Source organism: Callorhinus ursinus, unplaced genomic scaffold, assembly GCF_003265705.2.
Source record: "Callorhinus ursinus isolate GAN/ISIS: 27379988/994484 unplaced genomic scaffold, GSC_fseal_2.0 scaffold26, whole genome shotgun sequence".
Taxonomy (NCBI): domain Eukaryota; kingdom Metazoa; phylum Chordata; class Mammalia; order Carnivora; family Otariidae; genus Callorhinus; species Callorhinus ursinus.
Window position 1 is genome coordinate 296,974 of NW_027397088.1, and position 23,912 is coordinate 320,885.

Below are 23,912 nucleotides of genomic sequence, written 5' to 3' on the forward strand. Positions count from 1 at the left end.
CGGAACTTCCTCCCAAGTGCTCTTTGAGTGAGCACCTTCGCCCTGCTCCCATAAAGCCACTTTCACCTCCAGCAGAGCGGCCTCTGCAGGACCTGCTCCAGCTTGAATCACTCTCTGGACAGATCTTCAGCCCGCTCTTCCTAAAGCCCGAAAGGTCATCACTCCCTTGAGCTGCTGGAAAAACACTGTGCAGAAATCACAGAGTCCAGGAAAGAAAAACAGGCAACAAAATGGAACAAGTGCAGGGAGTTGAACAGATGTTTATTTTGATCCATGTCCAGTGTTGGCAAACCTAGAAAAGAATACAATGTCCAGGAAAAGGCAAGCTGAAGGGAGGGAGGGAAGAGGGCTAATGATAGCAAATCTGAGACTCTACATAAAAAAATAAATTTGATCCATTTATCATAGCATACAAAATGATAACTTCTACATAGGATATATTTTTTTTTTAAAGATTTTATTTTTTATTTATTTATTTGACAGAGAGACACAGAGAGAGCAGGAACACGAGCAGGGGGAGTGGGAGAGGGAGAAGCAGGCTTCCCGCGGAGCAGGGAGCCCGATGTGGGACTCGATCCCAGGACCCTGGGATCATGACCTGAGCCGAAGGCAGACGCTTAACGACTGAGCCACCCAGGCGCCCTACATAGGATATATTTTTTAAATTGAAACTATAGCAGGGCACCTGGGTGGCTCAATCGGTTGAGCATCCGACTCTTGGTTTCAGCTCAGGTCTTGACCTCAGGGTTGTGAGATGCAGCCCTGCATCGGGCTCCCCTCTCCCTCTCCCTCTGCCCCTCTCCCCTGCTTGCGCACTCTCTCTCTCTCAAATAAAAAAATAAATCTTTTTAAAAAATTGAACCTATAGTGGTGCCTGGGTGGCTCAGTCGTTAAGCATCTGCCTTCGGCTCAGGTCATGATCCCAGGGTCCTGGGATCGAGCCCTGCATCGGGCTCCCTGCTCAGCGGGAAGCCTGCATCTCCCTCTCCCACTCCCCCTGCTTGCGTTCCCTCTCTTGCTGTGTCTCTCTCTGTCAAATGAATAAATAAAATCTTAAAAAAAAATTGAAACTATAGAAGTACCAAAGGAAAAAATGGCAGAATTTCTCTATAACTTGAGAGAAGAGAAGACTTTCATAACTATGGCTAAAAATCCAGCTTCAATTGAAGAGAAAGATTGATAAATTTAACTACATAAAAATTTAAAAACAGGGCACCTGGGTGGCTCAGTCAGTTAAGCTTCTGCCTTCAGCTCAGGTCATGATCCCAGGGCCCTGGATCGAGTCCCACATCAGGCTCTTTGCTCAGTGCAGAGACTGCTTCTCCCTCTCCGCGCCCCCCACCCCCCGATCATGTTCTCTCTCTCTGTGTCAAATAAATAAATGAAATCTTTTTTTAAAAATGTAAAAGCAAACACTTTCTTAAGGAAAATATTACCATGAGCACAGTAAAATGACAAACATGTCACAGACAAATGGCTAACATCCCTAATATATAAAGAACTTCTAAAATTAGAGGGAAAAGAACCAAGGACTTTAAGGGGATCAGAATAGGCCACCCCAAAATGTGCCACTTTGGCATGTGAATTATTTTGACCTGAAGGTAATCGACACCCAGCAGACTCAGGAAAAGCTTTTTACCTCTTCTTCAACTGCCTAAAAGAACTTAGATAGGGTTCTGAACCACAAACAGAGTTATTACCAAAGATAACTTCTGTTTTTCAAGTAATCTCTACACCCAATGTGGGGCTCAAACTCACAGCCCCAAGATCAAGAGTCACACGCTCTACCAACTGAGCCAGCCAGGTGCCCTGGTAACTTTTTGCCTGAAAAATTTACCTGCTCGGCAAGGCAAACATATGACTACCAAACATCTGTTCTTTTTATCTTCCTATGAATTGTCCCCCTCCCCCGTGAAGCCCGAAGCCCCTGTTCCATTCCTTAGCTTAGGCCAGCATATAAGCCTCAGTTGCCTGACTATCTTGGAATATCATATTTTTATTGGGCTCTCGTATGTACAAAATTTGTTTTTCTTCTTTAATTTATGTCAATTTAATTATTAGACCAGCCAAAGAGCCTAGAAAGAAGAAGGGACATTTTTTCTGCCCCTACAAACTCAGTTTGAAGAACAGACACCTGAGTGGCTCAGTCAGTTAAGCATCTGTCCACCTCTTGGTTTCAGCTTGGGTCACAATTTCATAGATCCTCCACATGGGGCTCCATGCTCAGCAGTAAGTCCGCTGGAGATTCTCTCCTTCTGCCCCTTCCCCAACCCATGCACATGCATGTTTTCTCTCTCTCTCTCTCTCTCAAATAAATGGATAAGTCTTCGGAAAAAAAAACTGGAAGAACAGGGCACCTGGCAGACTCAGTCGAAAGAGTATGCAACTCTTGATCTTGGGGTTATAAGTTTGAGCCCCATGTTGGGTGTAGAGATTACTTAAATAAATTTTTAAAAAACTTAAAAAAATTTGGAAGAAACATGAACAAACAGTTCACACAAAGAAATGTAAAGGGCTCCGTAACATATAAAAATATGTTCAACTTTGTTTCTAATAAGAAAAATACAAATCAAAACTATACTAAAGTAGTATTTTTTACCTATCAGATTGACAAAAATCCAAAAATTTGTCAACACACTTTGTTGGCAAAGCTGAGGGGAAACAGGCATTCTATTACACTGTTGGTGGGAATGCAGAAGGAGGCAACCCCTATGGAGGGGATTTGGTTGGCAATTCCAACTATATTTGAATATATATATGTTTTTTTAAATTACATATGCATTTCCTCTTTGGTTCAGCAATACCACTTCTCAGAATCTATCCCAAAAAATTAAGGGCAAAAATATGGAAAAATGTTTACATAGACTATTTATTGCAGCCCTGTTTGTAATAGTAAAAGCATAGAAACAATCCAAATGTACAACAATAGAGAACTGGTTGAATTAAACATGAAGTACTATGGAGCATTAAAAAAAAAAAAGGAATAAAAAAATGTCACTATAGGGACACCTGGGTGGCTCAGTCAGTTGAGTGTCTGCCTTCCGCTCAGGTCATGATCCCAGGATCCTGAGATCAAGCCCTGAGTTGGGCTCCCTGCTCAGTGGGGAGTCTGCTTCTCTCTCTCACTCTCCCTCTGTGCTTGCTCTCTCTCTGTCTCAAGTAAATAAATAAAATCTTTAAAAAGAAAGTCTCTACAGACTGCCATGGAGAGACCATTACCATATATTGTCTGGAACTGTATGTAAATAACTCAATAAAATAATAATAATAATCTTTTAAATGAAAGGTGGGGAAAATCACATAGAATGCTACTATATATCCAAGAATAAATGAATATATATATATATATTTTTTTTTAACAATGAGAGACTAAGATAAATCTTTAAAATGTCTGTGGGAGAAGGAGGAAATTGAATAGAGGAGATAGAGATAGAAACTAGGTTTTTCTGATACATTCCCTGCTCAGCGGGAGGCCTGCTTCACCCCCTCCCACTCCCCCTGCTTCTGTTCCCTCTCTCGCTGTGTCTCTCTCTGTCAAATCAATAAATAAAATCTTTAAAAAAAAAATAAACCCATGACTTCATAATGATTTTTTTAATTCGTCACATTTGGAGATTTGTAGGCAGCCAACTCAATAATTTGAAAACTGGTCATAAAGAGAAATCAACATTTATCCTGCCTTTCCTATAGGAACCATACCTGATCACATGGCTGATGAGGGAATTTCTCTTACAGAAATAGTCCAGGTAGTAAATGAAGAACAGAGTGGTAGAATTCCAATACCACCAATTTGCAACCACTAAGAAAATCATGGATTAGTCAATACCTGATAACATAACCAAAAGAGAGACAAGTTGACATTATGCACCTCCTGTCGGAAGTTCACAACATTCTCTTGTGAATCCTGCAAAATAAGCCAAACACAGACTGAGGGAAATTCTATAGGACAAAAATAAAACAATCAAACGACAACAACACAGTTTCTTTAACAAATGCATTACGAGGGGTAAAACAGAATGGGTGAGAGAACTTATGCATTAAGAGAAACATAAAAATAACCAATATAATAATGTATGGCCTTTATTTCAGTCCTGATTCACAAAAACATAAACTCATTTTTTTTAAATGAGACATTTGGGGGACTCTGAAAAAGAATATCTGAGGCTCCTAAATTCCAGGATGTTTCCCCATTGGTCTGAGCCTAGGCATTGCTGCTGTTGTAAGTAAAGACCACTTCAGAGCCCAGAACTAGAGTTGGAACAGCTCCCTCCAACTGGCTCTTTGCTGTCAGAGGAAGAGTCTACATAACAAGGCCACCTCTCTTATTCCCTCTCAGCCCCCCACCCTCCCCCTCCTCCCATATAAAAGCATTCAACAGGGGCGCCTGGGTGGCTCAGATGGTTAAGCATCTGCCTTCAGCTCAGGTCATGATCCCAGGGATCCTGGGATCCTGCGATCGAGTCCTGCATCGGGCTCCCTGCTCAGCGGGGAGCCTGCTTTTCCCTCTGTCTCTCTCTCTCTCTCTCTCTCTTTCTGTCTCTCATGAATAAAGACAGGCATTTTGATCTTGATGGCAGCTTAGCTTTATTAATCCTCAATAAATGCAGATATTTGAAAAGAGACTTGTGAAGCAATTTCAGGAAATATTTTCAGGCAGCTCAAAGTTTCTCACAGAGCAAGATACAAAACTTAAGTGAAAGTAGGAAGAGCAGTTAACTCGTGGTAAAGAGACTGTAAACAGGAAACTAGCAGCTTCTCAACATAAATGCATTTGGGAAAGGTCCAGAAAATCTGGATAAGTATTTATGTATCATCTAATCTGGAGACATGCAAAGATCCCTGGTGCCTCTTATAAAGGTCAAAAGGTTCTGCTATCCTTTCTGCAAACATGGCCACTGGGTGAATACACATCAATCTCCCTTTCATTGCAGTAGCCCTCAGTCAGAACTTTCTGCAAACGGGTTTTGGAGGTTAAAAAATTCTGAACTCCCTGGAATGAGATTGTCTTGGGGGGGAGGAAGGTTGGTAAAACTGCTCCCACACCAAGCATATTGGCCCTTCCCCAAAAGGAAAGACTTCTGATTCACTTTCCAAGGGCCCATCCTCTCTACATAGATATTCCCTAGCACTGCATACACACCCTCTCCTCCCTTCCTCCTTGACTTATTATTCTACTCTTGTCTATCAAATCCAGATTTATCGTGTTTATGTCTTTTAACTACCAAAGTCCTTTTGGATATAAGCTTGGTGTACATGAATAAGCAGTAACTACCAAGTATTATAGCTATTAATTATATTAACAGTTATGATATTAGCTCTAGTTATACCCTATATAATACTGTACTATATACGATAGTTATATTACAGTAATAGTTATAGTATGAATGCTATGGTATACCATAACATTCCAGTTTATATACATTGTCTTGTATACTTACAATGTGGAGAGAGAATTTAAAGAAACAAGGCCCAGGAAACGTGGGCAGCTTGCTCAGATTCTTATAGCTAGTATGTGGTAGATTCAGAGTTCAAACTCAAGTGGGAAAGAATCTGTGTCAGGGCTTGTTCTATTAGTAAGCTGCCCCTAATGGTGCACATCTCATTATTATCACTCTCTTACCTCTCATTAATTACACAGAGCATCAGCAGTTTTATAAAAGTGCTTACCAAGCTGAAGTAAAGGAGGGTTAACCACACAACACACACACACACACACCCTTTATTCAGCTAGACTCCTTCATCCTCTCAACCAAACGTGTCCATGCCTACTGCATGCCAACCTGGCACTAGTCCACAGGTCAGTCATGGTCCCTGCCCTCTTGGAGCCTCCTGCTAATTCGGAACCTCACTACACCCTACACTTTTCCTTCATAGCACTCATCACCCTTTAATTATTTGTTCAGTATCTTTTACCCCGTTGTCCTGTGACCTCCATGGGGGCGAAATGGCTGTCCTGTTCACTGCTATATCCAGTGTCTTGGGTAGCACCTGGCACCTAAGAGAAACTTAATATTTGTTGAAGGAATGGATGTGAACAAGCAGTGGGAGCAGGTTCCCTCAAAGGTTAGAGAAGGTATTTTACCAACCAGGAGTTAGCTGATTATATTATCTGTGCCTCAGGGTGCTAATCTCTGCCTAACAGAAAGTGGCAGCCTCTGAGTTCAAGCCTCCCTCCCTCTGCACACACACCTTCGGGTGTCTGCCTTGACAGTGAGGTCTGCCCAGGCCCGCCCAGCCCGGGAGCTATACCAACGGGTGGAAGCTTGCCCCGTCAAAAGCGCTAATTAATCCTAAAAATCACATCAGTGTCCTAGCTCTGGCCGATCCAATCCCGGTGTCTCTTTGATCACAATCTCTAGCCCTAAGCTGAACCTCAAGAGAGTCTCAACACCTGGAACAAAGGACAACACCCCCCTCTACCCCTCACTGTAGGGGGGTTACCTGCTGTGCCCTGGGGGCTAAGGTCACATGCAGGCAGGATCTCTTAGAGACGGCTATTCTGGCATCAGGCAGGCATAAGTGAGCTGGGTCCAAGGGCAGGGACCTGGAACTCCGAATGGGAGCCTTAAGCAGACATGGGTGAGAATGTGCAGGGGGATTCCTTCTCCCCTTAGACTCAGGGAGCTTCTTTTGAGATGGAGGCAGCAAGCTAGGAGCAAAGGAGGAGCAATTCCTGCAGTTGTCTGTGGGCTGAATATAAATCAGCCGTGTCTTGTGAATCAGATTATCTGGTTGCCTGCTACTCAATTCTTTGATTTCCTTTTCTTAACTCTAGACCTTTAGGGAAGTATTATTTAATTATTCTGAGCCTTTTCAATGCTGATGTGGTTGCTCCCAAGCATAAAGGGACAGGGACAGTTGTGGGGACATGGCAGGGCTGCGAAGTCCCTTCCCCTGCCCATGGAGATGCTCCCTCCAACTGCACCCCCGAGGATGTTCCTCTTCTTTTATTATGGGAGGTGGCTCTTTCTTTGTAGCATCCAGACCAGCCAAGAATGGCCCCTGACTCCAGTCCTCAAATGGAGATGACCCAAAAGCACCCAGAGCTGGTTCTGGAGATTTGTTCTCCTGATGCTTAGTTGTTTTGCTCTTCACAGACTCCTGTAGCCCTGGGTAATCTGGGGGCCTTGATGGAGGAAGGTCATCACCGGGCAAGTAAAAGGATCCCAACTGTAGTCTCAGAGTCAGGAATGTGGTCTACAAATCGCCTCCCACCTCAAGACCTAGAAGCTCAAAGTTGCCTTTCCTTTCACAACCGAGATCTCCCCTCCTCTGTGTTGTGCAGAGCCCCCCACCCTCCATCCAGGGCACTCTTCTAGTTCCCACAAGAACTGGAGCTCCTCTTCCATTGCTCTGAAAGAAACGAACTCTGAATGACAAGTCACCACCCCTCCCCCCGGAAATCCCCATGATTAAAAACGTTGGTATTTTGTTTACATGTGAATAACCAATATTCTACAGCCTCTTTTCTCTCTCCCACGTGTACACATGTTCTCATTTTTCCAACTGATGTGTGTATCCTTTCCTCAGCCTGCAGCTGAAAGTTTGCGACCACTGGGGGTAGGCCCTGTCATCTCAGGTTCTCACTCAAGGCCTCAAAGTTAATGCTCTGTTAGGGCATTTGTGACCTCAGAGGAGAGTTCAGTTACAATGGTGTGCTGATAAACCAGTATGAGTGGTTAGGGGAGTAGAATCCCTGATTTGTAAAGGTTACCAGTTTCCATGATGTAAATATTCCCTTCCACCATGACCCTTTTCCAACTACAATGGTTTAACAACCAGCTTGTAACAGTTTAACAATTGCTCTCACCAGTTGGTCTGAGCTGGCTGAAGCACACCACTGTTCAAGGCATTCTTGGGCCTCAGGAAATGTCTCAACAAAACGAATAATAGATTCAGTGAAAGTGAAGGGAGGAAAGAACCTTCGTGGGCCATTTTTGCCTGCTGGCTCTCTTGGCTCAGAGTACTGGAAAAGGTATGGACTTTAGGGAGTCAAAGCTCTGGGTTCAAATCCTTGTGTAACTTGGGCAAGCTTCAGCTTCCAACTCTGCAAAAGAGGACGGATAAAACCTACCTGTGGGACCACTTTAAGAATGAAATGAGATGCCTAAATGAAATGCCTAATATATAGTCAACTCTCCATAAATATTCTTTCTTTTGTGCCCACCCTTGTCTTGATTTTTTCCTGTAGTTCACATAATTATTTTCCAAGGGGTCCAACAGGGGGAGCCCAAACTCAACACTGTCAGGGTGGGGGCTGGTAATTCAGCCCCACTCTCTCACCAGTCTTGGCTTTAACTGGGGAAGCTTTGAGGAGCAAAGCTTTTTCTCTTCCAGGCTCTCCTGGAAGAGCCTCATCCCAAAAGAGGTGAGTCCATCAAAATGTTTTAGAACCTGGGGCTTATGCCACCTGGCTTCATTCTCCTCTGAGATGGTAAGCTATACCCCGAATCAGAAACCATGGTCCATGAAGGGATAACCACGTCATGGTAAGCTATACCCCGAATCAGAAACCATGGTCCATGAAGGGATAACCATGTCAGGACCAGAGCAAGGGCAGGGGGCTTCACCAGAACTGTACTTCACACAGTGCAGAGCTCATAAAGCTTTCTGCACAGCCAAAATGCCTCCCACACCAAACCAGGTCCCATAATAAACGGTTACACCTAACACTCACGGGGATTTATGGTAAAATTGTGCAGCAGAAGGCTGTGGTCAGATATCTAGAAGAGCTTTCCAGCTATAAAACCACCAAAGAAGGAAGTGGAGTCTTTGTCTCAGTGGCTGGGAAGGGTGGAGAGAGGAGGGGAGTCAGAGTGGAAGGAACAGGAGGCTCACTAGTTTGAGAAGTGTGGCTATTCACAAACAATGGAATTATCCGAATGATACAGAGGGGGCATCAAAGGAAACTTTGAGGAAATCTGGTTTCTTGTGATAAAGAGCTTTTGGTAACCTGAGACCGTTTTGGAAACTTGGAAGCACAAAAATTCTTTATTAGAACTGAAAGGGAAACCTTGGATTTGAATCATGAAGGGCCATTTTCCAAATGACTGACCCATGCAAGTTATTTAAACTCTCTAAGTCTCAGTCACTCATATATTCATTCACTCCACCTATATTTATGGAGCATCTTATATATCAGGGTCTAAATGAATCCTGAGGAGACAAAGGTGAGCAAAACTGGCACTGTCCTTTTTTTCATGGAGTTTACAATGTATTCATCTGTAAAAAGGCGTACTAATACTGGGACAACTAGATATCCACATGCAAAAGAAAGAAGTTGGATCCCCACCTCGTGCCATATATGAAAATTGAGTCAAAATTAGATCAAAGACCTAAATGTAAGAGCCAAAACTATTAAACTCTTAAAAGAAAATATAGGCATAAATCTTTGCGACCTTGAATTAGGTAATGGCTTCATGGATATGACACCAAGTGCACAAGTAACAAAAGAAAAAACAGATAAATTGGACTTTAACAAAATTTAAACTTTTGTGCTTCGAAGGACACTAATCAAGAAAATGAAAAGATGACCCACAGAATGATATAAAATGCTTGTAAATCACATATCTGATAAGTGGCTTATATCTAGACTACATAAAGAACTCTTACAACTCTGGGATGCCTGGGTGGCTCAGTTGGTTAAGCGTCTGCCTTCAGCTCAGGTCATGATCCCAGGGTCCTAGGATCAAGTCCCACATCAGGATCTTTGCTCAGCATGGAGACTGTTTCTCCCTCTGCATACCCACCCCCCCCCGCTCGTGTTCTCTCTCTCTATCTCTCTGACAGATAAATAAATAAATCCTTAAAAAAGTTAAAATAAAATAAAATCTTGGGGCGCCTGGGTGGCTTCGTCATTAAGCGTCTGCCTTCAGCTCAGGTCATGATCCCAGGGTCCTGGGATCGAGCCCCGCATTGGGCTCCCTGCTCCGCAGGAAGCCTGCTTCACCCTCTCCCACTCCCCCTGCTTGTGTTCCCTCTCTCGCTGTGTCTCTCTCTGTCAAATAAATAAATAAAATCTTAAAAATAAAATAAAATAAAATCTTTTAAAAAAGAACTCTTACAACTCAAAATATGGGCAAAGGATCTGAATAAACATTTCTCCAAAGATATACAAACGGCCAAAAAGCACATAAAAAGATGCTCAACATCATTAGTCATCAGGTAAATGCAAATATAAACGATAATGAGATACCACTTCATACCCACTAAAATGGCTAGAATCAAAAAGACAGATTGGGGAAATGGGAACTTTATACACTGCTAGTGGGATGTCAAACAGAGCAGTCAATTTAGAAATAATCTGGAAGTTCCTCAAAAGGTTAAACAGAGGTACCATATGACCTAGGAGTTCCACTCCCAGGCATATACCCATGAAAAATGAAAACATATATCCACAGACATTCTTGTACATGAATGTTCATGCCAGCATTATTCATGATAGCCAAAATGTAGAAACAACACAAAAGTTCATCAATTGACGAATGGTTATATAAACTGTGGTATATACATCCCCAGCATGGAATAGTATTTGGCAATAAAAAGAAACAAAGCACAAGTGAAAGCAATTATGAGAAAGGAAAACAAAGCTGGAGGCATCACCATCTCACATTTCGAGATGTGCTACAAAGCTGTAGTGATCAAAATCATACGGTACTGGCACAAAAATAGACTCAGGTCATGGAACGGAATAGAGAGCCCAGAAATAAACCAGACATGAATAAATATGGTCAATTAATCTACACTAGAAGAGGCAAGAATATACAAGGAGAAAAAACATACAATCCTCTTTTCAGGCAAGGGGCCGAGCTGCAGTCTTAGGACCACCAGGCACAGCTGCCTTAGCCACTCGTGCCCAGCTTTCCCTCCACAGTGTCTTCCACGGCTCTCTTGGCAAAGAAATCCCAATACGTGGCTTTCGCAGAAGGATGCCAGTCATCTATGCGCCACGAGGAGCCTTGTAACACCCCTATCTCTCCGGGGAGGCACCCACGGGAGGGTTAGGGGCGGTACCTGGTGGTGGAGGCCGACTGTGCCAGAATTCTTCGTCCGCCTCTGTCAGCAGCTGGGCGGTCTTCCCCAAATCCTTTTCATTCTTAGATTCCTCACATTGGCTTCTTGTCAAACAACCAAAGGACCAGTATTTGTCCCCATGAATGCACCACGACTTGTGGTGGCACAGCATCTGCTCATAAAGCTGCAGCACCGGCTGCCAGCGGGTCAGCTAGGCAGAAAGCCATGATGGCCACTCACCTCCGGTGGCCACCAGGATCCCTAATATGGTCGATTTTATGTTATGTATATTTTACTACAATTAAAGATAGAAACAAAGGCAGGGCGCCCACACAGCTCAGTGGGTTAAGCATCCGACTCTTGATTTCAGCTCAGGTCATGATCTCTGGGTTGTGAGATCGAGCCCCACGTGGGGATCCGCGCTGGGCGGGGGAGTCCGCTTGGGATTCTCTCTCCCCCTGTCCCTCTGCCCTTCCCATCCCAATTGCATGCATGCATTCTCTCTCTCTCTCAATAATAATAATAATAATAATAATAATAATAATAATAATAAAGGCATAGTAGTAATTCTTACCCCATAGGGTTGTTGTGAGGATTAAATGAGATCAATATTGGGTGAAGGAATGGCTAAAGTGTGTAACATCATTTATGAACCAGGTTTGGAGAGTGAAGTTCGGGATGGTGGAGGGACACTTTAACTTCCTACTTTAATTCATGTGTCTATTTTTCAGATTTTTTATAACTGGTATACTTTCAGAATTAAAAAAAAAAGGAATGAGGGCTGTTTATATTCCTGCATTACTGATTTGTTCAAGACTTAGTTATCCACAAAAAAGTGCATGAGGATTGGGATCAACATTTTATTCTTGGCCTATGTTTGACCTTCTGTGTTTGTATCTTTGTGTGTAATTTTTTCCAGATTTCCTTAGCTTTGCCTGCCTTTCTTCCCCTCCACCCCCAACTTATTTAAGACTCTTAGTCACAGTCTTTTTTTTTTTTTTTAAGATTTTATTTATTTACTTGTCAGAGAGAGAGCACAAGCAGGGGGAACGGCAGAGGCAGAGGGAGAAGGAGGCTCCCCACTGAGCAAGGAGCCCAATGCCAAACTCGATCCCGGGACCCTGGGATCATGACCAAGCCGAAGGCAGACGCTTAACAGACTGAGCCACCCAGGTGTCCCTCTTGGTCAGTCTTAAACCTCCCAGTCTGATCATTGGCTCCTGCCCTCATGCTGGAAGAGAAACCTCAGACCTCAGGTGGGGGTACTCCATGCTCATCCCTAGACAGTGTCTTCTCAACTCCTCTCCCGCGTTTTTACCTCCTTCCCCATAGTGAAACCTTCCCTGAGATCTGATTTTCAGTCTCTCACTGCAAATTGAGAGGTCTGCTGCTCCAGGAAGCCAGAGACGGCTGGGAGCCCTGGCTGGAAGTCTGTTTCGTGGGCAGGAGAAAACTGGCAGAAATCCAGACCGCTGACGTCACCTGATCCGGACGGCGGAAGCCATTGCCCAACCATAGGAAGCCGAAGCCAACAACACATTTCTCTGTGACTCCTTCCCTCAGTTCAGAAAAGCATTTTCCTGGATAGAAGGCAGTAGGAGTGGGAAGTGTTCTGACCTTTGAACCACACAACCACACAACATGAGGCTGGCCAGAGTCTTGACTGACAAATGAGCGTGAGACCTGACCCTGGACTCCTGGCTTGGAAGACGCAAGTCTGAGTTGGCGCTCTGCCCCCTAACTTCTGACCTTTGACAAATCATTCGATTTCCTTGGTCAGTTTTCTTAGTTATGAATAACACTACCTACCTCACAGAAGTTACTGTTGCAAGGCTTAAATGAGGTCATCTCTGTGGAAGATTTCATAAACTTGAAGCAGGATGCCCAAACCAAAGTAGGCTTCTTTGAGGGCCTTCCTGACAGCAGCAGACCCCGAGGAGGCTGGAGGGAGAGTGGGTACAGGCTGATCGGAGCCAGGCAGCCTGCACTGCAATGCCACTGTGCTGCTTAGCGGCCCTGGGACAGGGAGTCATAACTGAACCTCGCAGTGCCCCGCTTCCTGGTGGTCAAAATGGGGATGATAAGAGGACACCTGGGTGGCTCAGTTGGTTAAGCGTCTGCCTTTGGCTCAGGTCATGATCCGAGAGTTCCAGGAGACTCGGGTCATGATCCCGTAGTCCCAGGATCGAGCCCTCATCAGGCTCCCCGCTCAGTGGGGAGTCTGCTTCTCCCTCTGAGCCTCCCCTGTCTCATGCCCTCTCTCTCTCTCAAATAAATAAATAAAATCTTTTTTCAATATGGGGGTGATAAGAATACGCTCATCACAGTGTTGTCAGGAGGGGGAGTAGTTACTCAACATAGAGCACATGGGCACGCAGAACACTGCCCAGCTCATGGCAGCACACATCAAGCCCTGGCTAGGCGGATTATTCGAGAGACCATCTTGTGCACTTCCAGGACCTGGGCTGGGCATTCAGTCTAATCCCAAGAGGTCTCACAAAAAGAGATTCTGCCCCGAATCCACTGTCCACACAGCAGGCAGAGAAATTCAGCTAAAATCTGACCATGTCACTTCTCTGCTTAACTACCCAAATCTGCCCTAGCCAACCCAGTGAAAGCTTTCAAGCCCCTGAGATAGGCCCTTGAGTTCCTCTCCAGCCTCATATCCTGATGCCCACTGCCTCTCATCAAGGTTCTAGCAACCCCAAACTCCCTGCACCTTCTCACTTCCACCCCCTGGCCCCCGTTACCCTTCTGCCCAGCATGCCCTCACCCACCCTGCCTTTGCCAACTGCTAGTTATTCTTCAAGACCCTTAGTTTCATGTCTTCCAGAAAGTCCTTCTTCACTCTCCTGTGCAGGGCTTGGTTCCTTGAAGGCACTTCCATCATGGCACAGGGCAGATTTTATCCCAGTTCTTCATGTGACTGTTTCACAACTGATTGGGGGATTCTTGAAAGCAGCGGCCAGCACTGGGTCGTACTTAGCTCCCTAAACCCAGCACAAGCACACTGCCAGGCACACAGCAGGTGCTCAGTAAACACTGGGTGCCAAGACTGATGGATGACCAGGAACCAATGCAGCTTGTTTGTTCAGCTACCAACCCAGATGGCATTGCTTGCCTGGGGTTGGGCTGAACCTCTCAAACAGATACAGTTTCCATCGGCCTCATCAGTTGTCTTAGAATCACCTCTGCCTGGGTCGCAGGCATCCTCCGAATCTCTCTTCGCCCTTTTATACTTTGTCTCACTTTTTTCACTTTGTTTCTCTTCCTTGTTTTGTGTCATATTTCTTACCCTTTGTTGCTTTGTATCCTTTCCTCTTCTTTCTTTTGTAGTTGAATGGATGTCTGTTCTCTTTAACAGCTCATCAAGCGCTCTGGGCCGTTAAGAGTACCCCCTTGACTCTTCAGAAAGAAAGAAAGAGATTTTGAAAGGAAGACAACCAAACCTTATTATGTCCCCAGAAATTCCATACCTTTTATTTCATTTATTTTTGGTAACATCCATAATATGGTATATCACCCAAAGAAGCTAGGTTATGCTTCTGTAATAAACATCCCCAAAATCTCAATGGCTTTATGCAACGAAAATGTATTTATTGCTCCTGCAGTATGGGTTGGCTGAGGCTCTACTCTGAATCATTGTAGTCCTAACTCCAGGACCCAGGCTGACAGGGCAGTCACTATCTAAAACATTGCCAGTCACCATAAGTACAAGGAGAGAATGTGGAAAAGCACACACTGGCTTTTAAAACTTCCACATAGAAGAGACACATCTTAATTGGCCAAAGTCAGTTACATAGCCATGCCTGGCTAATCGGTAAGAGTTAAATGGGGTGGCAAAGTACAGTCTTTCTAGGAACCTGGAAGGAGAAAAAGATTCATCTGTCTGTGAACAAGCCTGATAAAGCACAGTGGATATTACTGTTCCCACTTTACAGATGAAGTGGCTGAGGTTCCAGAAGTTGATGTAGTCTGCTCAAGGACATTCGGGAAATGTCAGAGAGGAGGGCTGAACCCATGCCTTTGGATTCCTGACACTCGGTTTTTCCCACGTAATTGGATTTTTAGCGTGCCTAGACCTTTTCTGCCATTTTCTACCAAGTTTTTGGACCCGGCATGCCAGAAGCAAGATGATAAGAAACCCTGCTTTGCTCACCAATCTCTGCATCACATCTGGTAAGGGCATCGGCATCTCTCCCCAAAGTGAGGTTTTTGGAGACTTATATTTTCTAAGACAAAACCAAGTAGGTCACAAACCTTGGAGCACAGCCCCATGATGGGTGTAGAGATTACTTAAAAATAAAATCTTTAGGGGTGCCTGGGTGGCTCAGTCAGTTAAGCATCTTCTTTCGGCTCAGGTCATGATCCCAGCATCCTGGGATGGAGGCCCATGATGACAATGATGTTGACGGGCTCCCTGCTCAGTGGGGAATCCGCTTCTCCCTCTCCCTCTGTTCCTCTCCCCCACAACTCATGCTGTCTCTTGCGCTCTCTCTCAAAAAAATAAAATCTTTTTTTAAAGGTTATATGCTACATTGTTCCATTTATGTGACATTTTTGAAAAGACAAACAATAGTCGTGGAGAATATTTCAAACTAGCAAGAGGTTTGTGGCGGATGGGAGGAAGGATGTGACTACAAAGGAATAACAAGGGAATTTTGGGGGACAGTAGAACTGTTCTATATCTTGATGTCAGGCTCCGTGCTGAGTGTGGAGTTGGCTTCAGATTCTCTCTCTCTTTCCCTCTGCTCCTCTTCTCTGCCCGCTCGTTCTCTCTCTCTCTCTCTCTCAAATGAATAAAATCTTTTAAGGCATGCCTGGGTGTCTCAGTCCCTTAAGCATCTGCCTTCGGCTCAGGTCATGATCCCAGGGTCTTGGGATCGAGCCCCGCATCGGGCTCCCTGCTCAGCGGGGACCCTGCTTCTCCCTCTCCCTCCGCTGCTCCCCCTGCTTCTGCTCTCTTGCTCTCTCTGTCAAATAAATAAATAAAATCTTCAAGGAAGGAAGAAGGAAAGAGGGACACATGGGTGGCTCAGTAGGTTAAGCATCTGCCTTTGGTCAGGTCATGATCCTAGGGTCCCGGGATCAAGCCCCACATCGGGCTCCCTGCTCAGCAGGAAGCCTGCTTCTCCCTCTGCCTGCCACGCTCCCCCTGCTTGTGCGTGCCCTCTCTCTCTCTTTCTCTGACAAATAAATAAAATCTTGAAAGAAAGAGAGAGAGAAAGAAAGAAACCAGAAAGGGGGTGCCTGTCTGACTCAGTCAGTGGGGTATGTGACTCTTGATCTCGGGGTCATGAGTTCAAGCCCCATGTAAATAAGTAACCTCCTGGTTCTCCTGCTATGCCAGTGTGACCCACACATCACGTCCTTTAGACTCCAAATCCAGGGGTCAAGGACTCAGTCTGCTTTGCTTACTTTTTTTTTTTTTAAGTAGGCTCCGCACCCAGTGTGGGGCTTGAACTTACCACCCTGAGAGGAGGGGTCGTATGCTCTACCAACTGAGCCAGCCAGGCACCCCTGCTCTGTTTACTTCTACATCCTTGTGCCTGGAAATTAGGTATGAGGTGGGTAGAACGAAGGAATGTTCTAGCACTAGCCCTGATTCATCCTGGGGTACTGCACAGTCTAGTCTGTATTTAGCCTCTTTTCCAGCTGCACTAGATACACCACAGCTGGAAGGCATCACTGGTCCCCTTCTCATAGCCCATAGCAGAATCTCCATCTGTCCGATAGTTTGAAATCTGAAGATATTAGGAATCTGATGAGTTTATTGTTGCTGTCATTTTAATTTTTGAAGTACATTTTTATTATAAAAATAACATCTGTTCAATGTTTTTTAAAAACTTGGTCAAAAAACAACAAATAAGCAGACTCAATCCTACTTCTGAGAAGCCACAACTGTTACTGGTTCCTTCTCTATCTAGAAATATTTATGTGTATGTCCATATACATGTAACAGGTGAGAATGAATTGATCCACAGCTCTTGGGGACAGGTAATGTCTTATGTCTTTATGGACTCATATCAAGTCTGGCTTTAGCCCTGACCATCACAGACTAGAATTCTAGAGTCTAACAGTTTTCAGACTGCCCGCTTGGGTCATACAAGGAAGTCAAGGCTCATGCCATCCTGAGGAAACAGAGGAGAGTCTCCTGCTCTGACCAGGGTGGTCAGCACTGCCTTGTTCCTTGCCCAGGCCTGTGGGGGCCATTAGAAGTTAAGCCGCTCAGTCAAGCCTGGGCACGTCCGAATCACCTACGCATGACACCCACAAAGCCAGAAGAGGGGGGAAAAAAAATAACAACTCTGGAAATAATTTTATATTTGAGAAGAAGGAGGAAGAGGAGCAGGAGAAGCAGATGGAGAGAGAGAAGGAGAACATGAAAGCAGTCACATACTAGGAAAAATCACAAATCTATAGTACACCCTTAAGTTGTTTTTGGTTTCATATAGCTCTTTCATTTTTAATTATATGTGTGGGAACACTGTAAAATTTTAGTGCTTCTCTGCAGTCTTGATCTGGCCTTCCCTGGGGGCTGGGGCCGTTTGCCGAGGCTCTGAAAATGCCCTATCCAGAGCACCCCAGCCCAGCTCTCATGGACCTGGCAGCCAGTCCCATCTGAGGGGCTGCTTTGGAAGAGGCCTGGACCTCCACATGCCCTGGAGAAGTTGCATCCCCTATCTTCTCTCTGAGTTCCTAGAGGTCTAAGAGTCAACCAAGGGGTAGGCTACTAACTCCACACCCTCCCCTCTCAGACCAGACATCCAGTACCTTGCAAAACCAAAGCCCACTTAGGGGTGGATTTCCTTTAGAGTCCCACTCAGCCTGATTCTTTCCTTTCCTTCTAAAATACACAAAAATCCTTATGCTTAAAGGAGCTAGAAAATGAAGAACAAACGAAACCTAAACCCAGCAAAAGGAAAGAAATCATAAAGATCAGAGCAGAAATAAATGATACAGAAACTAAAATAAAAATAAATAGGACAGATCAACAAAACCAGGAGCTGGTTCTTTGAAAAGATGAACAAAATTGGTAAACCTCTAGCCAGACTCATCCAAAACAGAAAAAAGGAAAAGAAAAGAAAAAGAGAGAGGGGGAGAGGACCTAAATAAAGAAAACCACTCCTGAAATAGGAGAAATGACAGCCAACTCCAAAGAAACATAAACAATGGTAACAGAATATTATGAAAACCTATATGCCAACAAATTTGACAACTTAGCAGAAATGAATAAATTCCTAGAAGCATATAATCTACCAAAACTAAAGCAGGAAGAAATAGACATTTTGAACAGACCAATTACCAACAATGAAATTGAATAAATAATCAAAAAAGTCCCCTAAAAGTCCAGGACCAGATGGCTTCGCAGGCAAATTCTACCAAATTTTTAAAGAGAGTTAATACCTATTCTTCTCAAACTATTCCAAGAAATAGAGGAGGAAGGAGAACTTCCAATTTCATTCTATGATACCAGCATCAACATGATATCAAAACCAGATAAACACACCCACAAAAAAAAAAGAAAGAGAGAGAGAACTACAGGCCAATGTCTCTCATGAATATAGACATAAAAATCCTCAACAAAATATTAGCAAACTGAACCCAACAATGTATTTAAAAAATCATAGACCACCATCAAGTGGGATTTATCCCCAGGATGCAAACATGTTATGTCATATCAATAAGAGAAAGGACAAAAACCATATGACCATTTCAATGGATGCAAAAAAGAGCATTAAACAAAGTACAACATCCATTCATGATAAAAACTCTCTGGAAAGTAGATCTAGAGGGAACATACCTCAACATAATAAAAGCCATATATGAAAAATCTACAACTAAAATCATACTCAATAGTGAAAAACTGAGAGCTTTTCCCCTGAGGTCAGAAACAAGACAGGGATGTCCACTCTTACCATTGTTATTTAACATGGTACTAGAAGTCCTAGCCTCAGCAATCAGACAACATAAATAAAAGGCATCTGAATAGTAAAGAAGAAGTAAAATTCTCCTTATTTGCAGATGACATGATACTATATATAGAAAACCCTAAATACTCCACCACAAAACTGCTAGAACTGATAAATGAATTCTGTAAAGTCACAGGATACAAAATCAATGTACAGAAATCTGTTGCATTCTTAAACATTAATAATGAAGCAGCAGAAAGTAAAATTAAGAAAACAATCCTGTTTACAATTGTGCCAAAAACAAAAAAATATCTAGGAATAAATTTAACCAGACAGGTAAAAGACCTATACTCTGAAACTATAAAACACTGATGAGAGAAATTCCAGACAATGCAAAGAAATGGAAAGACATTCCGTGCTCATGGGTTGGAAGAACAAATAATGTTAAAATGTCTATACTACCCAGGGGTGCCTGGGTGGCTCAGGCGGTTAAGTGTCCAGTTAGTGATTTCAGCTCATCATCTCAGGGTTGTGAGATTGAGCCCTGTGTCGAGTCCCAAGTTGGGTTCCCTGCTTAGCGGGGAGTCTGTTTCTCTCCCTCTCCTTCTCCCTCTTCCTCTGTCCCTTTCCCTGCTCTCTCGCTCTCTTTCTCTCTCTCTCTCAATAAATGAAATAAAATCTTTTTTTAAAAAAGATGTCTATACTACCCAAAGTAACCTACAGATTTAATGCAATCCTTATCAAAATACCAACAGCATTTTTCACAGAACTAGAAGAAACAATCCTAAAATTTGTTTGGAACCACAAAAGGCCTTGAATAGCCAAAGCAATCTTTTTTTTTTATTTTTTTATAGATTTTATTTATTTATTTGAGAGAGAGAATGAGATAGAGAGAGAGCACGAGAGGGAAGAGGGTCAGAGGGAGAAGCAGACTCCCTGCTGAGCAGGGAGCCCGATGCGGGACTCTATCCCGGGACTCCAGGATCATGACCTGAGCCAAAGGCAGTCGCTTAACCAACTGAGCCACCCAGGCGCCCTAGCCAAAGCAATCTTGAAAAAGAAAAACAAAATTGGAGGTATCACAATTCCAGATACCAAGTTATATTACAAAGTGGTAGTAATAAAACATTATGGTACTGGCATAAAAATAAACACATAGGTCAATGGAATAGAAGAGAAAACCCAGAAGTAAACCCACAATTATATGGTCAATGAATCTTCATTGACCTCCTTCAACAAAGGAGGAATGAATATCCCATGGGAAAAAGCTCTTCAACAAATGGTGTTGGGAAAACTGGATACCTACATGCAAAAGAATGAAACTGGACCACTTTCTTTCTTTTTTATTTTTTTTTAAATTACTTATTTATTTGACAGAGAGAGAGAGAGAGAGGGAGGGAGAGAGCAAGCACAAGCAGGGGGAGTGGCACAGGGAGAGCGAGAAGGCTTCCCACTGAGCAGGGAGCTCGATTTGATCCCAGGACCCTGGGATCATGACCTGAGCTGAAGGCAGATGCTTAACTGACTAAGCCAACCAGGTGCCCCCAGACCACTTTCTTACACAATACACAAAAATAAATTCAAAATGGATTAAAGACCTAAAAGTGAGACAGGAAACTATAAAAATCCTAGAAGAGAACACAAGCAGTAATTTCTCTGACTTCGGCCACAGCAACATTTTTCTACATATGTCTCCTGAGGCAAGGGAAATAAAAACAAAAATAAACTATTGGGACTATATTAAAATAAAAAGTTTCTACGCAGCGAAAGAAACAATCAATAAAACTAAAAGGCAACCTACTGAATGAGTAGAAGATATTTGTAGATGACATATCTGATAAAGGGTTAGTATCTAAAATATGTAAAGAACTGATGCTACTCAACACCAAAAAACAAATAATCCAATTAAAAGTGGGCAGAAGACATGAACAGACATGTTTCCAAAGAAGACATCCAGGTGGCCAACAGACGCATGAAAAGATGCTCAACATCAATGATCATCAGGGAAATGCAAATCCAAACTACAGTGAGATACCACCTCACATCTGTCAGAATGGCTAAAATCAAAAACACAAGAAACAACAAGCGTTGGCGAGGATGTGGAGAAAAAGGGACCCTCTTGCACTGTTGGGAATGCAGTGGTGCAGCACTGTGGACAACACTATGGAGGTTCCTCAAAAAGTTAAAAATGGAACTACCCTAGGATCCAGTAATCACACTACTGGGTATTTACCCAAAAATACACAAACGTGAATTCAAAGGGATACATTCACCCCTATGTTTATTGCAGCATTATTTATAATAGCCAACCTATGGAAGCAGCCCAGATGTCCATCAATAGATCAATGGACAAAGAATATATATATATATCTTCCATTGTGACACACAATGGAATATTATTCAGCCATAAAAGAGAACAATATCTCACTATTTGCAACGACATGGATAGAGCTAGAGTATTATGCTAAGTGAAATAAGTCAGTCTGAAAAATACAAGTACCATACGATCTCACTCATATGCGGAATGTAAGAAACAAAACAAACAAGCAAAGGAAGGAAAAAAGAGAAAGAGAGAGGGACAAACCAAGAAACAGACTCTTAATTATAGAGAACAAACTGATGGTTCCCAGAAAAGAGGTGACTGGGAGGCTGGGTGAAACAGTTGTTGGGGATTAAAGAGTACACTTACCATGAGGAAAAAAATACAAATAAAATAAAATAATTTAAAAATCAAATAAATAAATAATAAACACACTAAAAAAAGCCAAACTCCTAAAGGGGTCAGGAAACCCACAACTTCAAGGAAACAAAGTCCTGGCTATGCAGAGGAGGGAGAGGAGAATATCTTCATTCTTTTTTTTATCTTCAATAGATTGTTACAATAAATTCACGACAAATTGTCCTGCCACATACATACTCTTTTGAATTTGATCCTTTCTTAGAATATGCTACCTTTTGGGAAAGTTACTGTGGGAAATCAGTTAAGAATCATTTATGAAGGGGCTCCTGGGTGACTCAGTCAGTTAAGCGTCTGCCTTCAGCTCAGGTCCTGATCCCAAGGTCCTGGGATCGAATCCCACATCGGGCTCCCTGCTCAGCAGGGAACCTGCTTCTGCCTCTCTCTCTCTCTGCCTCCCTCTCCCTCTGCCTGCTTGTGCGCGTGCTCTCTCTCTGTGTCAAATAAATAAACAAAATCTTTTAAAAAAATTTCAGTCCAATTTAGACAACAAAATGCATATATGACTATCTGAGAAACTATTTGAGAACAACTCAAGCCAATGAATATTTATGGAGCATCTACTAAAAAAGCTAACAGTTTCTGATAGCCTACTAGGAACCAGGCTCTGCACTAGCCTGGGGATACTGCAACCAAGCAGACAGAGAGGCATCCTGCCCAAGGGAGCTCAGAAGGACAGACATGAAACATACAGGAATGAGGTAGTGATTCCTACAAAAGGGGGAGCACAGGCTGCTGGAGAGCCAGAGGACTAAACACAGGATGGGGTATCAGGGAAGGCTTCCTTGGAAACTGATATTTAAACTGAGACTTGAAAGTAACCAAAATACAAAGACATCTGAGCTGGCAGAGGAGGGAAGCTGAGTTTACTGCTTACTAGGCAAGCGAGAGCCATGTCCCCCAAGAAATCAGTTCAGCTGTCTCTCCAAGCAGAAATTGAAAGGGCAAGATGTAGGTCCGAAAGGGGGAAACCAATAAAGCAGGACTGAGTTCGAGTCGCTGGCTCGAGTGGGGGCTGTACACTGTACTTTGTAATTGGTCCTCTTCGGGTCTCAGTTCTCCAAAAAGCAAGCAGCTCTCACAGAGATCCAAGACAGGTACTGTGATGTCTTGGGAGACTCAGAGCCAAAGCAGGCAAAACCATATCCATTTGCTCCAAGGCTAGGTAGCTCTTTCCTTACAAAGACTAAAAATAGGAGTAGGGCAGGTAGAGAAAGAAGGGAAGGTGATGGAGGGATCAGAGCTGCAGAGAACGGAGCAAGTTCAAGGAACAAAGATTTGAGATACAGAAGCATGGAGTCAGAGAGGGTAGTGGGACTTAGAGGAAGCTCATAAAGTAGGCTAGGTTAAGAAAGGCTTGGTACGGGCACCTGGGTGGCTCAGCTGGTTAAGCGACTGCCTTCGGCTCAGATCATGATCCCAGGGTGCTGGGATCGAGCCCTGCATCGGGCTCCTTGCTCGGCGGGGAGCCTGCTTCTTCCTCTGCCTCTGCCTGCCACTTCCCTTGCTTGTGCTCTCTCTCGCTCTGTCAAATAAATAAATAAAATCTTTAATAAAAAAAAGAAAGAAAGAAAAGCTTGGTAGACCATGTGCTATGAAGGGGATTGTGTGCCCCCAAGATTCATCTGTTGAAGTCCTAAACTCCAACGTAACTGTATTTGGAGATAGGGTCTTTTGTAGGTAATTAAGGTTAAATGAGGTCCGAAGAATGGGCCCCTAATTTGATGGGGTTTGTATCCTTATAAAGGGAGGAGGAGACACAAGGGAGCTCTGTCTTCTCATGAGCACACAGAGAAAAGGCCATATGAGCACAAGGGGGATGGTGACCACCTGCAAGTCAAAAGGAGAGGCCTCTGATCCATTTGTGGTTCATAAGAGTGACGACTGGGTGTTCATGCCATTGTGGGACATATGCCTTTCCCAAACCTTATTACAACCTTGGCATGTTACTGCCTGATGGTGGGGGGGGGAAAAAAGCCTCAGAATTAAACCTGCTTGCTGGCACCTTGATCTTGGACTTCCAGCCTTCAGAACTGTGAGAAATACATTTCTGTTGTTTAAGCCACCCAAGTCTGTGGTATTTTGTTATGGTAGCCTGGGCTAATATACCATATTGGGAATTTTGAACTAAAAGCTCAATGAGGCTTTTTTTTTTTTTTTAAGATTTATTTAGTTATTTGAGAGAGAGAGAGCATGAGCAGGAGGGAGAGAAGGAGATAGAATCCGAAGCAGACTCCATGCTGGCCGAT

At 43.5% G+C, this 23,912-nt stretch overlaps 1 long non-coding RNA gene and 1 other non-coding gene across 2 annotated transcripts in view; one reads left to right on the plus strand and one right to left on the minus strand.

Moving 5' to 3' along the window:
* The window catches only part of LOC112838229 (uncharacterized), a 51,639-nt gene that overhangs the window by 15,035 nt on the left and 12,692 nt on the right, over positions 1-23,912 (minus strand). The window contains exons 4-5 of the long non-coding RNA XR_012373777.1: positions 14,309-14,418; positions 67-292 (exon numbers count right to left, since the gene is read on the minus strand). This is a non-coding gene — a long non-coding RNA (uncharacterized lncRNA). The remainder of the gene's footprint in view (positions 1-66; positions 293-14,308; positions 14,419-23,912) is intronic.
* Positions 23,520-23,622, plus strand: LOC112838436 (small nucleolar RNA U13). Its single transcript, XR_003211993.1, has one exon. It is a non-coding gene; the product is annotated as a small nucleolar RNA U13 (small nucleolar RNA).